General features: G+C 67.7%; 5 non-coding genes across 5 annotated transcripts; all 5 read right to left on the bottom strand.

The window, feature by feature from the left end:
* Positions 1–2,105: 2,105 nt before the first annotated feature.
* Positions 2,106–2,224, bottom strand: LOC141412319 (5S ribosomal RNA). Its single transcript, XR_012437157.1, has one exon. It is a non-coding gene; the product is annotated as a 5S ribosomal RNA (ribosomal RNA).
* A 2,142-nt stretch (positions 2,225–4,366) lies between these two features.
* Positions 4,367–4,485, bottom strand: LOC141412318 (5S ribosomal RNA). Its single transcript, XR_012437156.1, has one exon. It is a non-coding gene; the product is annotated as a 5S ribosomal RNA (ribosomal RNA).
* A 2,154-nt stretch (positions 4,486–6,639) lies between these two features.
* Positions 6,640–6,758, bottom strand: LOC141412317 (5S ribosomal RNA). Its single transcript, XR_012437155.1, has one exon. It is a non-coding gene; the product is annotated as a 5S ribosomal RNA (ribosomal RNA).
* A 2,144-nt stretch (positions 6,759–8,902) lies between these two features.
* On the bottom strand, positions 8,903–9,021 carry LOC141412441 (5S ribosomal RNA). The gene has a single exon (XR_012437281.1). It is a non-coding gene; the product is annotated as a 5S ribosomal RNA (ribosomal RNA).
* A 2,143-nt stretch (positions 9,022–11,164) lies between these two features.
* LOC141412315 (5S ribosomal RNA) lies at positions 11,165–11,283 on the bottom strand. The gene has a single exon (XR_012437153.1). It is a non-coding gene; the product is annotated as a 5S ribosomal RNA (ribosomal RNA).
* Positions 11,284–12,912: the final 1,629 nt, after the last annotated feature.

Here is a 12,912-nt window from a genome sequence, read left to right as displayed (position 1 = left end):
CCCCAAGAGCCTGCCGAGGGCCCCGGCGTGCGTCTCCACGCTGCTCTCCTGGCACGGCTGGGAGTCCGGGTGGGGGCTGGCAGCCCGGGGCCAGCGGCCAGAGGCCCCGCGCGCCTGCTCGGGCAGCCGGTCTCGCCCAGGTGGCCGCTGGGTGGCTTTCTTCCCGAGGTGTCCTGCTGCCAGGACGAGGGTCAAGTTTTCTCGGGGGAAAATTTCTCAGTGCTCTCGGGCGCTTGTTCTTCTGGGAATGTCCACTGCTGTGGCCAAGGCGGGGGACGCACAGCTCGGGCCAGGGCAAGCAGGCGCCCTCCTCCGTCGCCTCCTGGAGCCGTATCCTTGGGTGGGTGCGTGGCTCCCAGCGGAGGTCTCGGGGACCCTTCCGGTCCTCTTCGTCCGGAAAGCGCCACTGCCCCTCCAGCCCATCAGGAAAACGGCAGCCGCGCCCTTCGCCGACCCGCTCCGACCGCCTCCACACTCAGGGCCTGGGGCTGCGGGGCTGAATCGTGAGGCTTTCCAGCCCAGGACTTCACCTCTGGCCCCTTTCACACCCGGGATCTTGGGAAGAAGAAACAAAACCAAACACAGCCAAAGCCATCTCCTCCGACCCGGGGCCCCTCCACATCCCTTCCGATCCCGGGTTCCTGCCGGCCTCCCGGGGCGTTTCTCCCAGGCAGGCCTTCGCGGCCACTACACGGGGCTGAGCACTCGAGTCCTCGGGCGTCACGGGGCCCGCGGCCACGCCCGGGTCTCGTCTGCTCCTGGGTGCCCTGGGCCTCTTCCCTGTGCCGCTGCTGGGTCTTGTGCCCCTGCTTGGCCTCCTTCAGACCCGGCCCCGTGCTACGCGGCCACGTGCTACAGGATCGTGCCAGCAGAACTGGCCCTGGCTGAGCCCCGTACCCACCCTCCTGCCATCCCTGGCCCTGCTAGCAAATGGCAGAGATCCTCTGGCCTCCGAGCCCAGACAAAAATCCTGATGCAGTTGGCCGAGGGGCCGCAAACCAAGGCTTCGCTTGTTCCCGCTCAGGCCCCAGCCATACCCTCTTGTCCTTCGGCTGCTCGTGTGTGGGGTGGGGGAGAGGAGGGTGCGTCCCCGTGCGTGCGTGTGTGGTCTGGGTGTCTCTGCGTGGTGTGTGTGTGTGTGTGTGTGTGTGTGTTAGATGCCGTGCCTGGTGTAGGTGGGGAAGAGCAAGCCGTCACGCACAGAGCCCCATCACACACTGGGGCCGGGCCGAGGGGGTCAATCTGCTTGGCCTGATTGCGTTGGGCATACATTGCAGAAGGTGGGTTTTCCAAGGCGGAGCAGAGGGTCCCGACACCTGAGGTTGTCCACGGGGAGAATGTCTGTTCCACGGGGGCAAGCGGTCCCTTCCGTCGTGCCCAAGCCCATGTGACCCCGAAGGCCAGGTGGCCCCGGTCCTTGAGCTGACTGAGGAGTGCTTTGAGACCCGGAGGGTGGCACAGGCGACTGGGCGCCAGCGGCGGCCCTCCCTCCCTTTGAGCGGGACGGGGAGCTGCCGCTGGCATCCGGAGCTCTGGCGGCCTGCGCCCTCTGTCCCTGTGACCGCAGGCTCTGCCGTGGGAGGCGGGATCCCACGTAGAGGTCGCGCGCTGGCTGCCCTGTCTTGGGTTGAGCGACGGAGCGCGACGTGGAGCAGCACCCGACTGAGGCTCCCTGCTTCTCTGTCCCCTGGCGTCTTGCCCTGGACCCAGTGCACCACCTTGTGGCGAGCCCAGGTGTGGCGCGTCCCGCTGTGGGGCCCGCTGGGGTGCAGGACCCACTTTCTCATGGCTTCCGCACGTCCCTCCCCGCCCGCCTGGAGGGCAGTTGGGGAGCGGTCCCCAACGTGGCCTGGGACCAACCTCGCTGGTGACCCGTGTCGCGGGCGCGCGCCCCAGGAGAGTGTGGGGAGGGGAGAGGATTCGGGGACGTAGCTGTGAGGATTCGGTGTGCGTGGGTCTGGCGGGTGGCCCGGACGGGGTCGGGGTCGTGGTCACGGTGGGTCGTTGTGGTGGTGGTGGTGGTGGTGCTGGGGGTGGTGGTGGTGGGGGGGGGTGGTGGCGAAGTCCCCGAAGACAAAAGGAGCAGCGAGGGAGGGAGGAGCAAAAGCCTACAGCACCCGGTATTCCCAGGCGGTCTCCCATCCAAGTACTAACCAGGCCCGACCCTGCTTAGCTTCCGAGATCAGACGAGATCGGGCGCGTTCAGGGTGGTATGGCCGTAGACGCTAGCCGCCGCCTCCGGGAGCCCCAAGAGCCTGCCGAGGGCCCCGGCGTGCGTCTCCACGCTGCTCTCCTGGCACGGCTGGGAGTCCGGGTGGGGGCTGGCAGCCCGGGGCCAGCGGCCAGAGGCCCCGCGCGCCTGCTCGGGCAGCCGGTCTCGCCCAGGTGGCCGCTGGGTGGCTTTCTTCCCGAGGTGTCCTGCTGCCAGGACGAGGGTCAAGTTTTCTCGGGGGAAAATTTCTCAGTGCTCTCGGGCGCTTGTTCTTCTGGGAATGTCCACTGCTGTGGCCAAGGCGGGGGACGCACAGCTCGGGCCAGGGCAAGCAGCCGCCCTCCTCCGTCGCCTCCTGGAGCCGTATCCTTGGGTGGGTGCGTGGCTCCCAGCGGAGGTCTCGGGGACCCTTCCGGTCCTCTTCGTCCGGAAAGCGCCACTGCCCCTCCAGCCCATCAGGAAAACGGCAGCCGCGCCCTTCGCCGACCCGCTCCGCCCTCCTCCACACTCAGGGCCTGGGGCTGCGGGGCTGAATCGTGAGGCTTTCCAGCCCAGGACTTCACCTCTGGCCCCTTTCACACCCGGGATCTTGGGAAGAAGAAACAAAACCAAACACAGCCAAAGCCATCTCCTCCGACCCGGGGCCCCTCCACATCCCTTCCGATCCCGGGTTCCTGCCGGCCTCCCGGGGCGTTTCTCCCAGGCAGGCCTTCGCGGCCACTACACGGGGCTGAGCACTCGAGTCCTCGGGCGTCACGGGGCCCGCGGCCACGCCAAGCACGCACGACTCCCGGGTCTCGTCTGCTCCTGGGTGCCCTGGGCCTCTTCCCTGTGCCGCTGCTGGGTCTTGTGCCCCTGCTTGGCCTCCTTCAGACCCGGCCCCGTGCTACGCGGCCACGTGCTACAGGATCGTGCCAGCAGAACTGGCCCTGGCTGAGCCCCGTACCCACCCTCCTGCCATCCCTGGCCCTGCTAGCAAATGGCAGAGATCCTCTGGCCTCCGAGCCCAGACAAAAATCCTGATGCAGTTGGCCGAGGGGCCGCAAACCAAGGCTTCGCTTGTTCCCGCTCAGGCCCCAGCCATACCCTCTTGTCCTTCGGCTGCTCGTGTGTGGGGTGGGGGAGAGGAGGGTGCGTCCCCGTGCGTGCGTGCGTGGTCTGGGTGTCTCTGCGTGGTGTGTGTGTGTGTGTGTGTGTGTGTGTTAGATGCCGTGCCTGGTGTAGGTGGGGAAGAGCAAGCCCTCACGCACAGAGCCCCATCACACACTGGGGCCGGGCCGAGGGGGTCAATCTGCTCGGCCTGATTGCGTTGGGCATACATTGCAGAAGGTGGGTTTTCCAAGGCGGAGCAGAGGGTCCCGGCACCTGAGGTTGTCCACGGGGAGAATGTCTGTTCCACGGGGGCAAGCGGTCCCTTCCGTCGTGCCCAAGCCCATGTGACCCCGAAGGCCAGGTGGCCCCGGTCCTTGAGCTGACTGAGGAGTGCTTTGAGACCCGGAGGGTGGCACAGGCGACTGGGCGCCAGCGGCGGCCCTCCCTCCCTTTGAGCGGGACGGGGAGCTGCCGCTGGCATCCGGAGCTCTGGCGGCCTGCGCCCTCTGTCCCTGTGACCGCAGGCTCTGCCGTGGGAGGCGGGATCCCACGTAGAGGTCGCGCGCTGGCTGCCCTGTCTTGGGTTGAGCGACGGAGCGCGACGTGGAGCAGCACCCGACTGAGGCTCCCTGCTTCTCTGTCCCCTGGCGTCTTGCCCTGGACCCAGTGCACCACCTTGTGGCGAGCCCAGGTGTGGCGCGTCCCGCTGTGGGGCCCGCTGGGGTGCAGGACCCACTTTCTCATGGCTTCCGCACGTCCCTCCCCGCCCGCCTGGAGGGCAGTTGGGGAGCGGTCCCCAACGTGGCCTGGGACCAACCTCGCTGGTGACCCGTGTCGCGGGCGCGCGCCCCAGGAGAGTGTGGGGAGGGGAGAGGATTCGGGGACGTAGCTGTGAGGATTCGGTGTGCGTGGGTCTGGCGGGTGGCCCGGACGGGGTCGGGGTCGTGGTCACGGTGGGTCGTTGTGGTGGTGGTGGTGGTGGTGCTGGGGGTGGTGGTGGTGGGGGGGGGTGGTGGCGAAGTCCCCGAAGACAAAAGGAGCAGCGAGGGAGGGAGGAGCAAAAGCCTACAGCACCCGGTATTCCCAGGCGGTCTCCCATCCAAGTACTAACCAGGCCCGACCCTGCTTAGCTTCCGAGATCAGACGAGATCGGGCGCGTTCAGGGTGGTATGGCCGTAGACGCTAGCCGCCGCCTCCGGGAGCCCCAAGAGCCTGCCGAGGGCCCCGGCGTGCGTCTCCACGCTGCTCTCCTGGCACGGCTGGGAGTCCGGGTGGGGGCTGGCAGCCCGGGGCCAGCGGCCAGAGGCCCCGCGCGCCTGCTCGGGCAGCCGGTCTCGCCCAGGTGGCCGCTGGGTGGCTTTCTTCCCGAGGTGTCCTGCTGCCAGGACGAGGGTCAAGTTTTCTCGGGGGAAAATTTCTCAGTGCTCTCGGGCGCTTGTTCTTCTGGGAATGTCCACTGCTGTGGCCAAGGCGGGGGACGCACAGCTCGGGCCAGGGCAAGCAGCCGCCCTCCTCCGTCGCCTCCTGGAGCCGTATCCTTGGGTGGGTGCGTGGCTCCCAGCGGAGGTCTCGGGGACCCTTCCGGTCCTCTTCGTCCGGAAAGCGCCACTGCCCCTCCAGCCCATCAGGAAAACGGCAGCCGCGCCCTTCGCCGACCCGCTCCGCCCTGCTCCACACTCAGGGCCTGGGGCTGCGGGGCTGAATCGTGAGGCTTTCCAGCCCAGGACTTCACCTCTGGCCCCTTTCACACCCGGGATCTTGGGAAGAAGAAACAAAACCAAACACAGCCAAAGCCATCTCCTCCGACCCGGGGCCCCTCCACATCCCTTCCGATCCCGGGTTCCTGCCGGCCTCCCGGGGCGTTTCTCCCAGGCAGGCCTTCGCGGCCACTACACGGGGCTGAGCACTCGAGTCCTCGGGCGTCACGGGGCCCGCGGCCACGCCAAGCACGCACGACTCCCGGGTCTCGTCTGCTCCTGGGTGCCCTGGGCCTCTTCCCTGTGCCGCTGCTGGGTCTTGTGCCCCTGCTTGGCCTCCTTCAGACCCGGCCCCGTGCTACGCGGCCACGTGCTACAGGATCGTGCCAGCAGAACTGGCCCTGGCTGAGCCCCGTACCCACCCTCCTGCCATCCCTGGCCCTGCTAGCAAATGGCAGAGATCCTCTGGCCTCCGAGCCCAGACAAAAATCCTGATGCAGTTGGCCGAGGGGCCGCAAACCAAGGCTTCGCTTGTTCCCGCTCAGGCCCCAGCCATACCCTCTTGTCCTTCGGCTGCACGTGTGTGGGGTGGGGGAGAGGAGGGTGCGTCCCCGTGCGTGCGTGCGTGGTCTGGGTGTCTCTGCGTGGTGTGTGTGTGTGTGTGTGTGTGTGTGTGTGTGTGTGTTAGATGCCGTGCCTGTTGTAGGTGGGGAAGAGCAAGCCCTCACGCACAGAGCCCCATCACACACTGGGGCCGGGCCGAGGGGGTCAATCTGCTCGGCCTGATTGCGTTGGGCATACATTGCAGAAGGTGGGTTTTCCAAGGCGGAGCAGAGGGTCCCGGCACCTGAGGTTGTCCACGGGGAGAATGTCTGTTCCACGGGGGCAAGCGGTCCCTTCCGTCGTGCCCAAGCCCATGTGACCCCGAAGGCCAGGTGGCCCCGGTCCTTGAGCTGACTGAGGAGTGCTTTGAGACCCGGAGGGTGGCACAGGCGACTGGGCGCCAGCGGCGGCCCTCCCTCCCTTTGAGCGGGACGGGGAGCTGCCGCTGGCATCCGGAGCTCTGGCGGCCTGCGCCCTCTGTCCCTGTGACCGCAGGCTCTGCCGTGGGAGGCGGGATCCCACGTAGAGGTCGCGCGCTGGCTGCCCTGTCTTGGGTTGAGCGACGGAGCGCGACGTGGAGCAGCACCCGACTGAGGCTCCCTGCTTCTCTGTCCCCTGGCGTCTTGCCCTGGACCCAGTGCACCACCTTGTGGCGAGCCCAGGTGTGGCGCGTCCCGCTGTGGGGCCCGCTGGGGTGCAGGACCCACTTTCTCATGGCTTCCGCACGTCCCTCCCCGCCCGCCTGGAGGGCAGTTGGGGAGCGGTCCCCAACGTGGCCTGGGACCAACCTCGCTGGTGACCCGTGTCGCGGGCGCGCGCCCCAGGAGAGTGTGGGGAGGGGAGAGGATTCGGGGACGTAGCTGTGAGGATTCGGTGTGCGTGGGTCTGGCGGGTGGCCCGGACGGGGTCGGGGTCGTGGTCACGGTGGGTCGTTGTGGTGGTGGTGGTGGTGGTGGTGCTGGGGTTGGTGGTGGTGGGGGGGGTGGTGGCGAAGTCCCCGAAGACAAAAGGAGCAGCGAGGGAGGGAGGAGCAAAAGCCTACAGCACCCGGTATTCCCAGGCGGTCTCCCATCCAAGTACTAACCAGGCCCGACCCTGCTTAGCTTCCGAGATCAGACGAGATCGGGCGCGTTCAGGGTGGTATGGCCGTAGACGCTAGCCGCCGCCTCCGGGAGCCCCAAGAGCCTGCCGAGGGCCCCGGCGTGCGTCTCCACGCTGCTCTCCTGGCACGGCTGGGAGTCCGGGTGGGGGCTGGCAGCCCGGGGCCAGCGGCCAGAGGCCCCGCGCGCCTGCTCGGGCAGCCGGTCTCGCCCAGGTGGCCGCTGGGTGGCTTTCTTCCCGAGGTGTCCTGCTGCCAGGACGAGGGTCAAGTTTTCTCGGGGGAAAATTTCTCAGTGCTCTCGGGCGCTTGTTCTTCTGGGAATGTCCACTGCTGTGGCCAAGGCGGGGGACGCACAGCTCGGGCCAGGGCAAGCAGCCGCCCTCCTCCGTCGCCTCCTGGAGCCGTATCCTTGGGTGGGTGCGTGGCTCCCAGCGGAGGTCTCGGGGACCCTTCCGGTCCTCTTCGTCCGGAAAGCGCCACTGCCCCTCCAGCCCATCAGGAAAACGGCAGCCGCGCCCTTCGCCGACCCGCTCCGCCCTCCTCCACACTCAGGGCCTGGGGCTGCGGGGCTGAATCGTGAGGCTTTCCAGCCCAGGACTTCACCTCTGGCCCCTTTCACACCCGGGATCTTGGGAAGAAGAAACAAAACCAAACACAGCCAAAGCCATCTCCTCCGACCCGGGGCCCCTCCACATCCCTTCCGATCCCGGGTTCCTGCCGGCCTCCCGGGGCGTTTCTCCCAGGCAGGCCTTCGCGGCCACTACACGGGGCTGAGCACTCGAGTCCTCGGGCGTCACGGGGCCCGCGGCCACGCCAAGCACGCACGACTCCCGGGTCTCGTCTGCTCCTGGGTGCCCTGGGCCTCTTCCCTGTGCCGCTGCTGGGTCTTGTGCCCCTGCTTGGCCTCCTTCAGACCCGGCCCCGTGCTACGCGGCCACGTGCTACAGGATCGTGCCAGCAGAACTGGCCCTGGCTGAGCCCCGTACCCACCCTCCTGCCATCCCTGGCCCTGCTAGCAAATGGCAGAGATCCTCTGGCCTCCGAGCCCAGACAAAAATCCTGATGCAGTTGGCCGAGGGGCCGCAAACCAAGGCTTCGCTTGTTCCCGCTCAGGCCCCAGCCATACCCTCTTGTCCTTCGGCTGCTCGTGTGTGGGGTGGGGGAGAGGAGGGTGCGTCCCCGTGCGTGCGTGCGTGGTCTGGGTGTCTCTGCGTGGTGTGTGTGTGTGTGTGTGTGTGTGTGTTAGATGCCGTGCCTGGTGTAGGTGGGGAAGAGCAAGCCCTCACGCACAGAGCCCCATCACACACTGGGGCCGGGCCGAGGGGGTCAATCTGCTCGGCCTGATTGCGTTGGGCATACATTGCAGAAGGTGGGTTTTCCAAGGCGGAGCAGAGGGTCCCGGCACCTGAGGTTGTCCACGGGGAGAATGTCTGTTCCACGGGGGCAAGCGGTCCCTTCCGTCGTGCCCAAGCCCATGTGACCCCGAAGGCCAGGTGGCCCCGGTCCTTGAGCTGACTGAGGAGTGCTTTGAGACCCGGAGGGTGGCACAGGCGACTGGGCGCCAGCGGCAGCCCTCCCTCCCTTTGAGCGGGACGGGGAGCTGCCGCTGGCATCCGGAGCTCTGGCGGCCTGCGCCCTCTGTCCCTGTGACCGCAGGCTCTGCCGTGGGAGGCGGGATCCCACGTAGAGGTCGCGCGCTGGCTACCCTGTCTTGGGTTGAGCGACGGAGCGCGACGTGGAGCAGCACCCGACTGAGGCTCCCTGCTTCTCTGTCCCCTGGCGTCTTGCCCTGGACCCAGTGCACCACCTTGTGGCGAGCCCAGGTGTGGCGCGTCCCGCTGTGGGGCCCGCTGGGGTGCAGGACCCACTTTCTCATGGCTTCCGCACGTCCCTCCCCGCCCGCCTGGAGGGCAGTTGGGGAGCGGTACCCAACGTGGCCTGGGACCAACCTCGCTGGTGACCCGTGTCGCGGGCGCGCGCCCCAGGAGAGTGTGGGGAAGGGAGAGGATTCGGGGACGTAGCTGTGAGGATTCGGTGTGCGTGGGTCTGGCGGGTGGCCCGGACGGGGTCGGGGTCGTGGTCACGGTGGGTCGTTGTGGTGGTGGTGGTGGTGGTGCTGGGGGTGGTGGTGGTGGTGGGGGGGGTGGTGGCGAAGTCCCCGAAGACAAAAGGAGCAGCGAGGGAGGGAGGAGCAAAAGACTACAGCACCCGGTATTCCCAGGCGGTCTCCCATCCAAGTACTAACCAGGCCCGACCCTGCTTAGCTTCCGAGATCAGACGAGATCGGGCGCGTTCAGGGTGGTATGGCCGTAGACGCTAGCCGCCGCCTCCGGGAGCCCCAAGAGCCTGCCGAGGGCCCCGGCGTGCGTCTCCACGCTGCTCTCCTGGCACGGCTGGGAGTCCGGGTGGGGGCTGGCAGCCCGGGGCCAGCGGCCAGAGGCCCTGCGCGCCTGCTCGGGCAGCCGGTCTCGCCCAGGTGGCCGCTGGGTGGCTTTCTTCCCGAGGTGTCCTGCTGCCAGGACGAGGGTCAAGTTTTCTCGGGGGAAAATTTCTCAGTGCTCTCGGGCGCTTGTTCTTCTGGGAATGTCCACTGCTGTGGCCAAGGCGGGGGACGCACAGCTCGGGCCAGGGCAAGCAGCCGCCCTCCTCCGTCGCCTCCTGGAGCCGTATCCTTGGGTGGGTGCGTGGCTCCCAGCGGAGGTCTCGGGGACCCTTCCGGTCCTCTTCGTCCGGAAAGCGCCACTGCCCCTCCAGCCCATCAGGAAAACGGCAGCCGCGCCCTTCGCCGACCCGCTCCGCCCTGCTCCACACTCAGGGCCTGGGGCTGCGGGGCTGAATCGTGAGGCTTTCCAGCCCAGGACTTCACCTCTGGCCCCTTTCACACCCGGGATCTTGGGAAGAAGAAACAAAACCAAACACAGCCAAAGCCATCTCCTCCGACCCGGGGCCCCTCCACATCCCTTCCGATCCCGGGTTCCTGCCGGCCTCCCGGGGCGTTTCTCCCAGGCAGGCCTTCGCGGCCACTACACGGGGCTGAGCACTCGAGTCCTCGGGCGTCACGGGGCCCGCGGCCACGCCAAGCACGCACGACTCCCGGGTCTCGTCTGCTCCTGGGTGCCCTGGGCCTCTTCCCTGTGCCGCTGCTGGGTCTTGTGCCCCTGCTTGGCCTCCTTCAGACCCGGCCCCGTGCTACGCGGCCACGTGCTACAGGATCGTGCCAGCAGAACTGGCCCTGGCTGAGCCCCGTACCCACCCTCCTGCCATCCCTGGCCCTGCTAGCAAATGGCAGAGATCCTCTGGCCTCCGAGCCCAGACAAAAATCCTGATGCAGTTGGCCGAGGGGCCGCAAACCAAGGCTTCGCTTGTTCCCGCTCAGGCCCCAGCCATACCCTCTTGTCCTTCGGCTGCTCGTGTGTGGGGTGGGGGAGAGGAGGGTGCGTCCCCGTGCGTGCGTGCGTGGTCTGGGTGTCTCTGCGTGGTGTGTGTGTGTGTGTGTGTGTGTGTGTTAGATGCCGTGCCTGGTGTAGGTGGGGAAGAGCAAGCCCTCACGCACAGAGCCCCATCACACACTGGGGCCGGGCCGAGGGGGTCAATCTGCTCGGCCTGATTGCGTTGGGCATACATTGCAGAAGGTGGGTTTTCCAAGGCGGAGCAGAGGGTCCCGGCACCTGAGGTTGTCCACGGGGAGAATGTCTGTTCCACGGGGGCAAGCGGTCCCTTCCGTCGTGCCCAAGCCCATGTGACCCCGAAGGCCAGGTGGCCCCGGTCCTTGAGCTGACTGAGGAGTGCTTTGAGACCCGGAGGGTGGCACAGGCGACTGGGCGCCAGCGGCGGCCCTCCCTCCCTTTGAGCGGGACGGGGAGCTGCCGCTGGCATCCGGAGCTCTGGCGGCCTGCGCCCTCTGTCCCTGTGACCGCAGGCTCTGCCGTGGGAGGCGGGATCCCACGTAGAGGTCGCGCGCTGGCTGCCCTGTCTTGGGTTGAGCGACGGAGCGCGACGTGGAGCAGCACCCGACTGAGGCTCCCTGCTTCTCTGTCCCCTGGCGTCTTGCCCTGGACCCAGTGCACCACCTTGTGGCGAGCCCAGGTGTGGCGCGTCCCGCTGTGGGGCCCGCTGGGGTGCAGGACCCACTTTCTCATGGCTTCCGCACGTCCCTCCCCGCCCGCCTGGAGGGCAGTTGGGGAGCGGTCCCCAACGTGGCCTGGGACCAACCTCGCTGGTGACCCGTGTCGCGGGCGCGCGCCCCAGGAGAGTGTGGGGAGGGGAGAGGATTCGGGGACGTAGCTGTGAGGATTCGGTGTGCGTGGGTCTGGCGGGTGGCCCGGACGGGGTCGGGGTCGTGGTCACGGTGGGTCGTTGTGGTGGTGGTGGTGGTGGTGCTGGGGGTGGTGGTGGTGGGGGGGGGGTGGTGGCGAAGTCCCCGAAGACAAAAGGAGCAGCGAGGGAGGGAGGAGCAAAAGCCTACAGCACCCGGTATTCCCAGGCGGTCTCCCATCCAAGTACTAACCAGGCCCGACCCTGCTTAGCTTCCGAGATCAGACGAGATCGGGCGCGTTCAGGGTGGTATGGCCGTAGACGCTAGCCGCCGCCTCCGGGAGCCCCAAGAGCCTGCCGAGGGCCCCGGCGTGCGTCTCCACGCTGCTCTCCTGGCACGGCTGGGAGTCCGGGTGGGGGCTGGCAGCCCGGGGCCAGCGGCCAGAGGCCCCGCGCGCCTGCTCGGGCAGCCGGTCTCGCCCAGGTGGCCGCTGGGTGGCTTTCTTCCCGAGGTGTCCTGCTGCCAGGACGAGGGTCAAGTTTTCTCGGGGGAAAATTTCTCAGTGCTCTCGGGCGCTTGTTCTTCTGGGAATGTCCACTGCTGTGGCCAAGGCGGGGGACGCACAGCTCGGGCCAGGGCAAGCAGCCGCCCTCCTCCGTCGCCTCCTGGAGCCGTATCCTTGGGTGGGTGCGTGGCTCCCAGCGGAGGTCTCGGGGACCCTTCCGGTCCTCTTCGTCCGGAAAGCGCCACTGCCCCTCCAGCCCATCAGGAAAACGGCAGCCGCGCCCTTCGCCGACCCGCTCCGCCCTGCTCCACACTCAGGGCCTGGGGCTGCGGGGCTGAATCGTGAGGCTTTCCAGCCCAGGACTTCACCTCTGGCCCCTTTCACACCCGGGATCTTGGGAAGAAGAAACAAAACCAAACACAGCCAAAGCCATCTCCTCCGACCCGGGGCCCCTCCACATCCCTTCCGATCCCGGGTTCCTGCCGGCCTCCCGGGGCGTTTCTCCCAGGCAGGCCTTCGCGGCCACTACACGGGGCTGAGCACTCGAGTCCTCGGGCGTCACGGGGCCCGCGGCCACGCCAAGCACGCACGACTCCCGGGTCTCGTCTGCTCCTGGGTGCCCTGGGCCTCTTCCCTGTGCCGCTGCTGGGTCTTGTGCCCCTGCTTGGCCTCCTTCAGACCCGGCCCCGTGCTACGCGGCCACGTGCTACAGGATCGTGCCAGCAGAACTGGCCCTGGCTGAGCCCCGTACCCACCCTCCTGCCATCCCTGGCCCTGCTAGCAAATGGCAGAGATCCTCTGGCCTCCGAGCCCAGACAAAAATCCTGATGCAGTTGGCCGAGGGGCCGCAAACCAAGGCTTCGCTTGTTCCCGCTCAGGCCCCAGCCATACCCTCTTGTCCTTCGGCTGCACGTGTGTGGGGTGGGGGAGAGGAGGGTGCGTCCCCGTGCGTGCGTGCGTGGTCTGGGTGTCTCTGCGTGGTGTGTGTGTGTGTGTGTGTGTGTGTGTGTGTGTGTGTTAGATGCCGTGCCTGGTGTAGGTGGGGAAGAGCAAGCCCTCACGCACAGAGCCCCATCACACACTGGGGCCGGGCCGAGGGGGTCAATCTGCTCGGCCTGATTGCGTTGGGCATACATTGCAGAAGGTGGGTTTTCCAAGGCGGAGCAGAGGGTCCCGGCACCTGAGGTTGTCCACGGGGAGAATGTCTGTTCCACGGGGGCAAGCGGTCCCTTCCGTCGTGCCCAAGCCCATGTGACCCCGAAGGCCAGGTGGCCCCGGTCCTTGAGCTGACTGAGGAGTGCTTTGAGACCCGGAGGGTGGCACAGGCGACTGGGCGCCAGCGGCGGCCCTCCCTCCCTTTGAGCGGGACGGGGAGCTGCCGCTGGCATCCGGAGCTCTGGCGGCCTGCGCCCTCTGTCCCTGTGACCGCAGGCTCTGCCGTGGGAG

This window comes from Castor canadensis, chromosome 10, assembly GCF_047511655.1.
Source record: "Castor canadensis chromosome 10, mCasCan1.hap1v2, whole genome shotgun sequence".
Taxonomy (NCBI): domain Eukaryota; kingdom Metazoa; phylum Chordata; class Mammalia; order Rodentia; family Castoridae; genus Castor; species Castor canadensis.
This window is presented reverse-complemented; position numbering and strand designations above follow the sequence as displayed.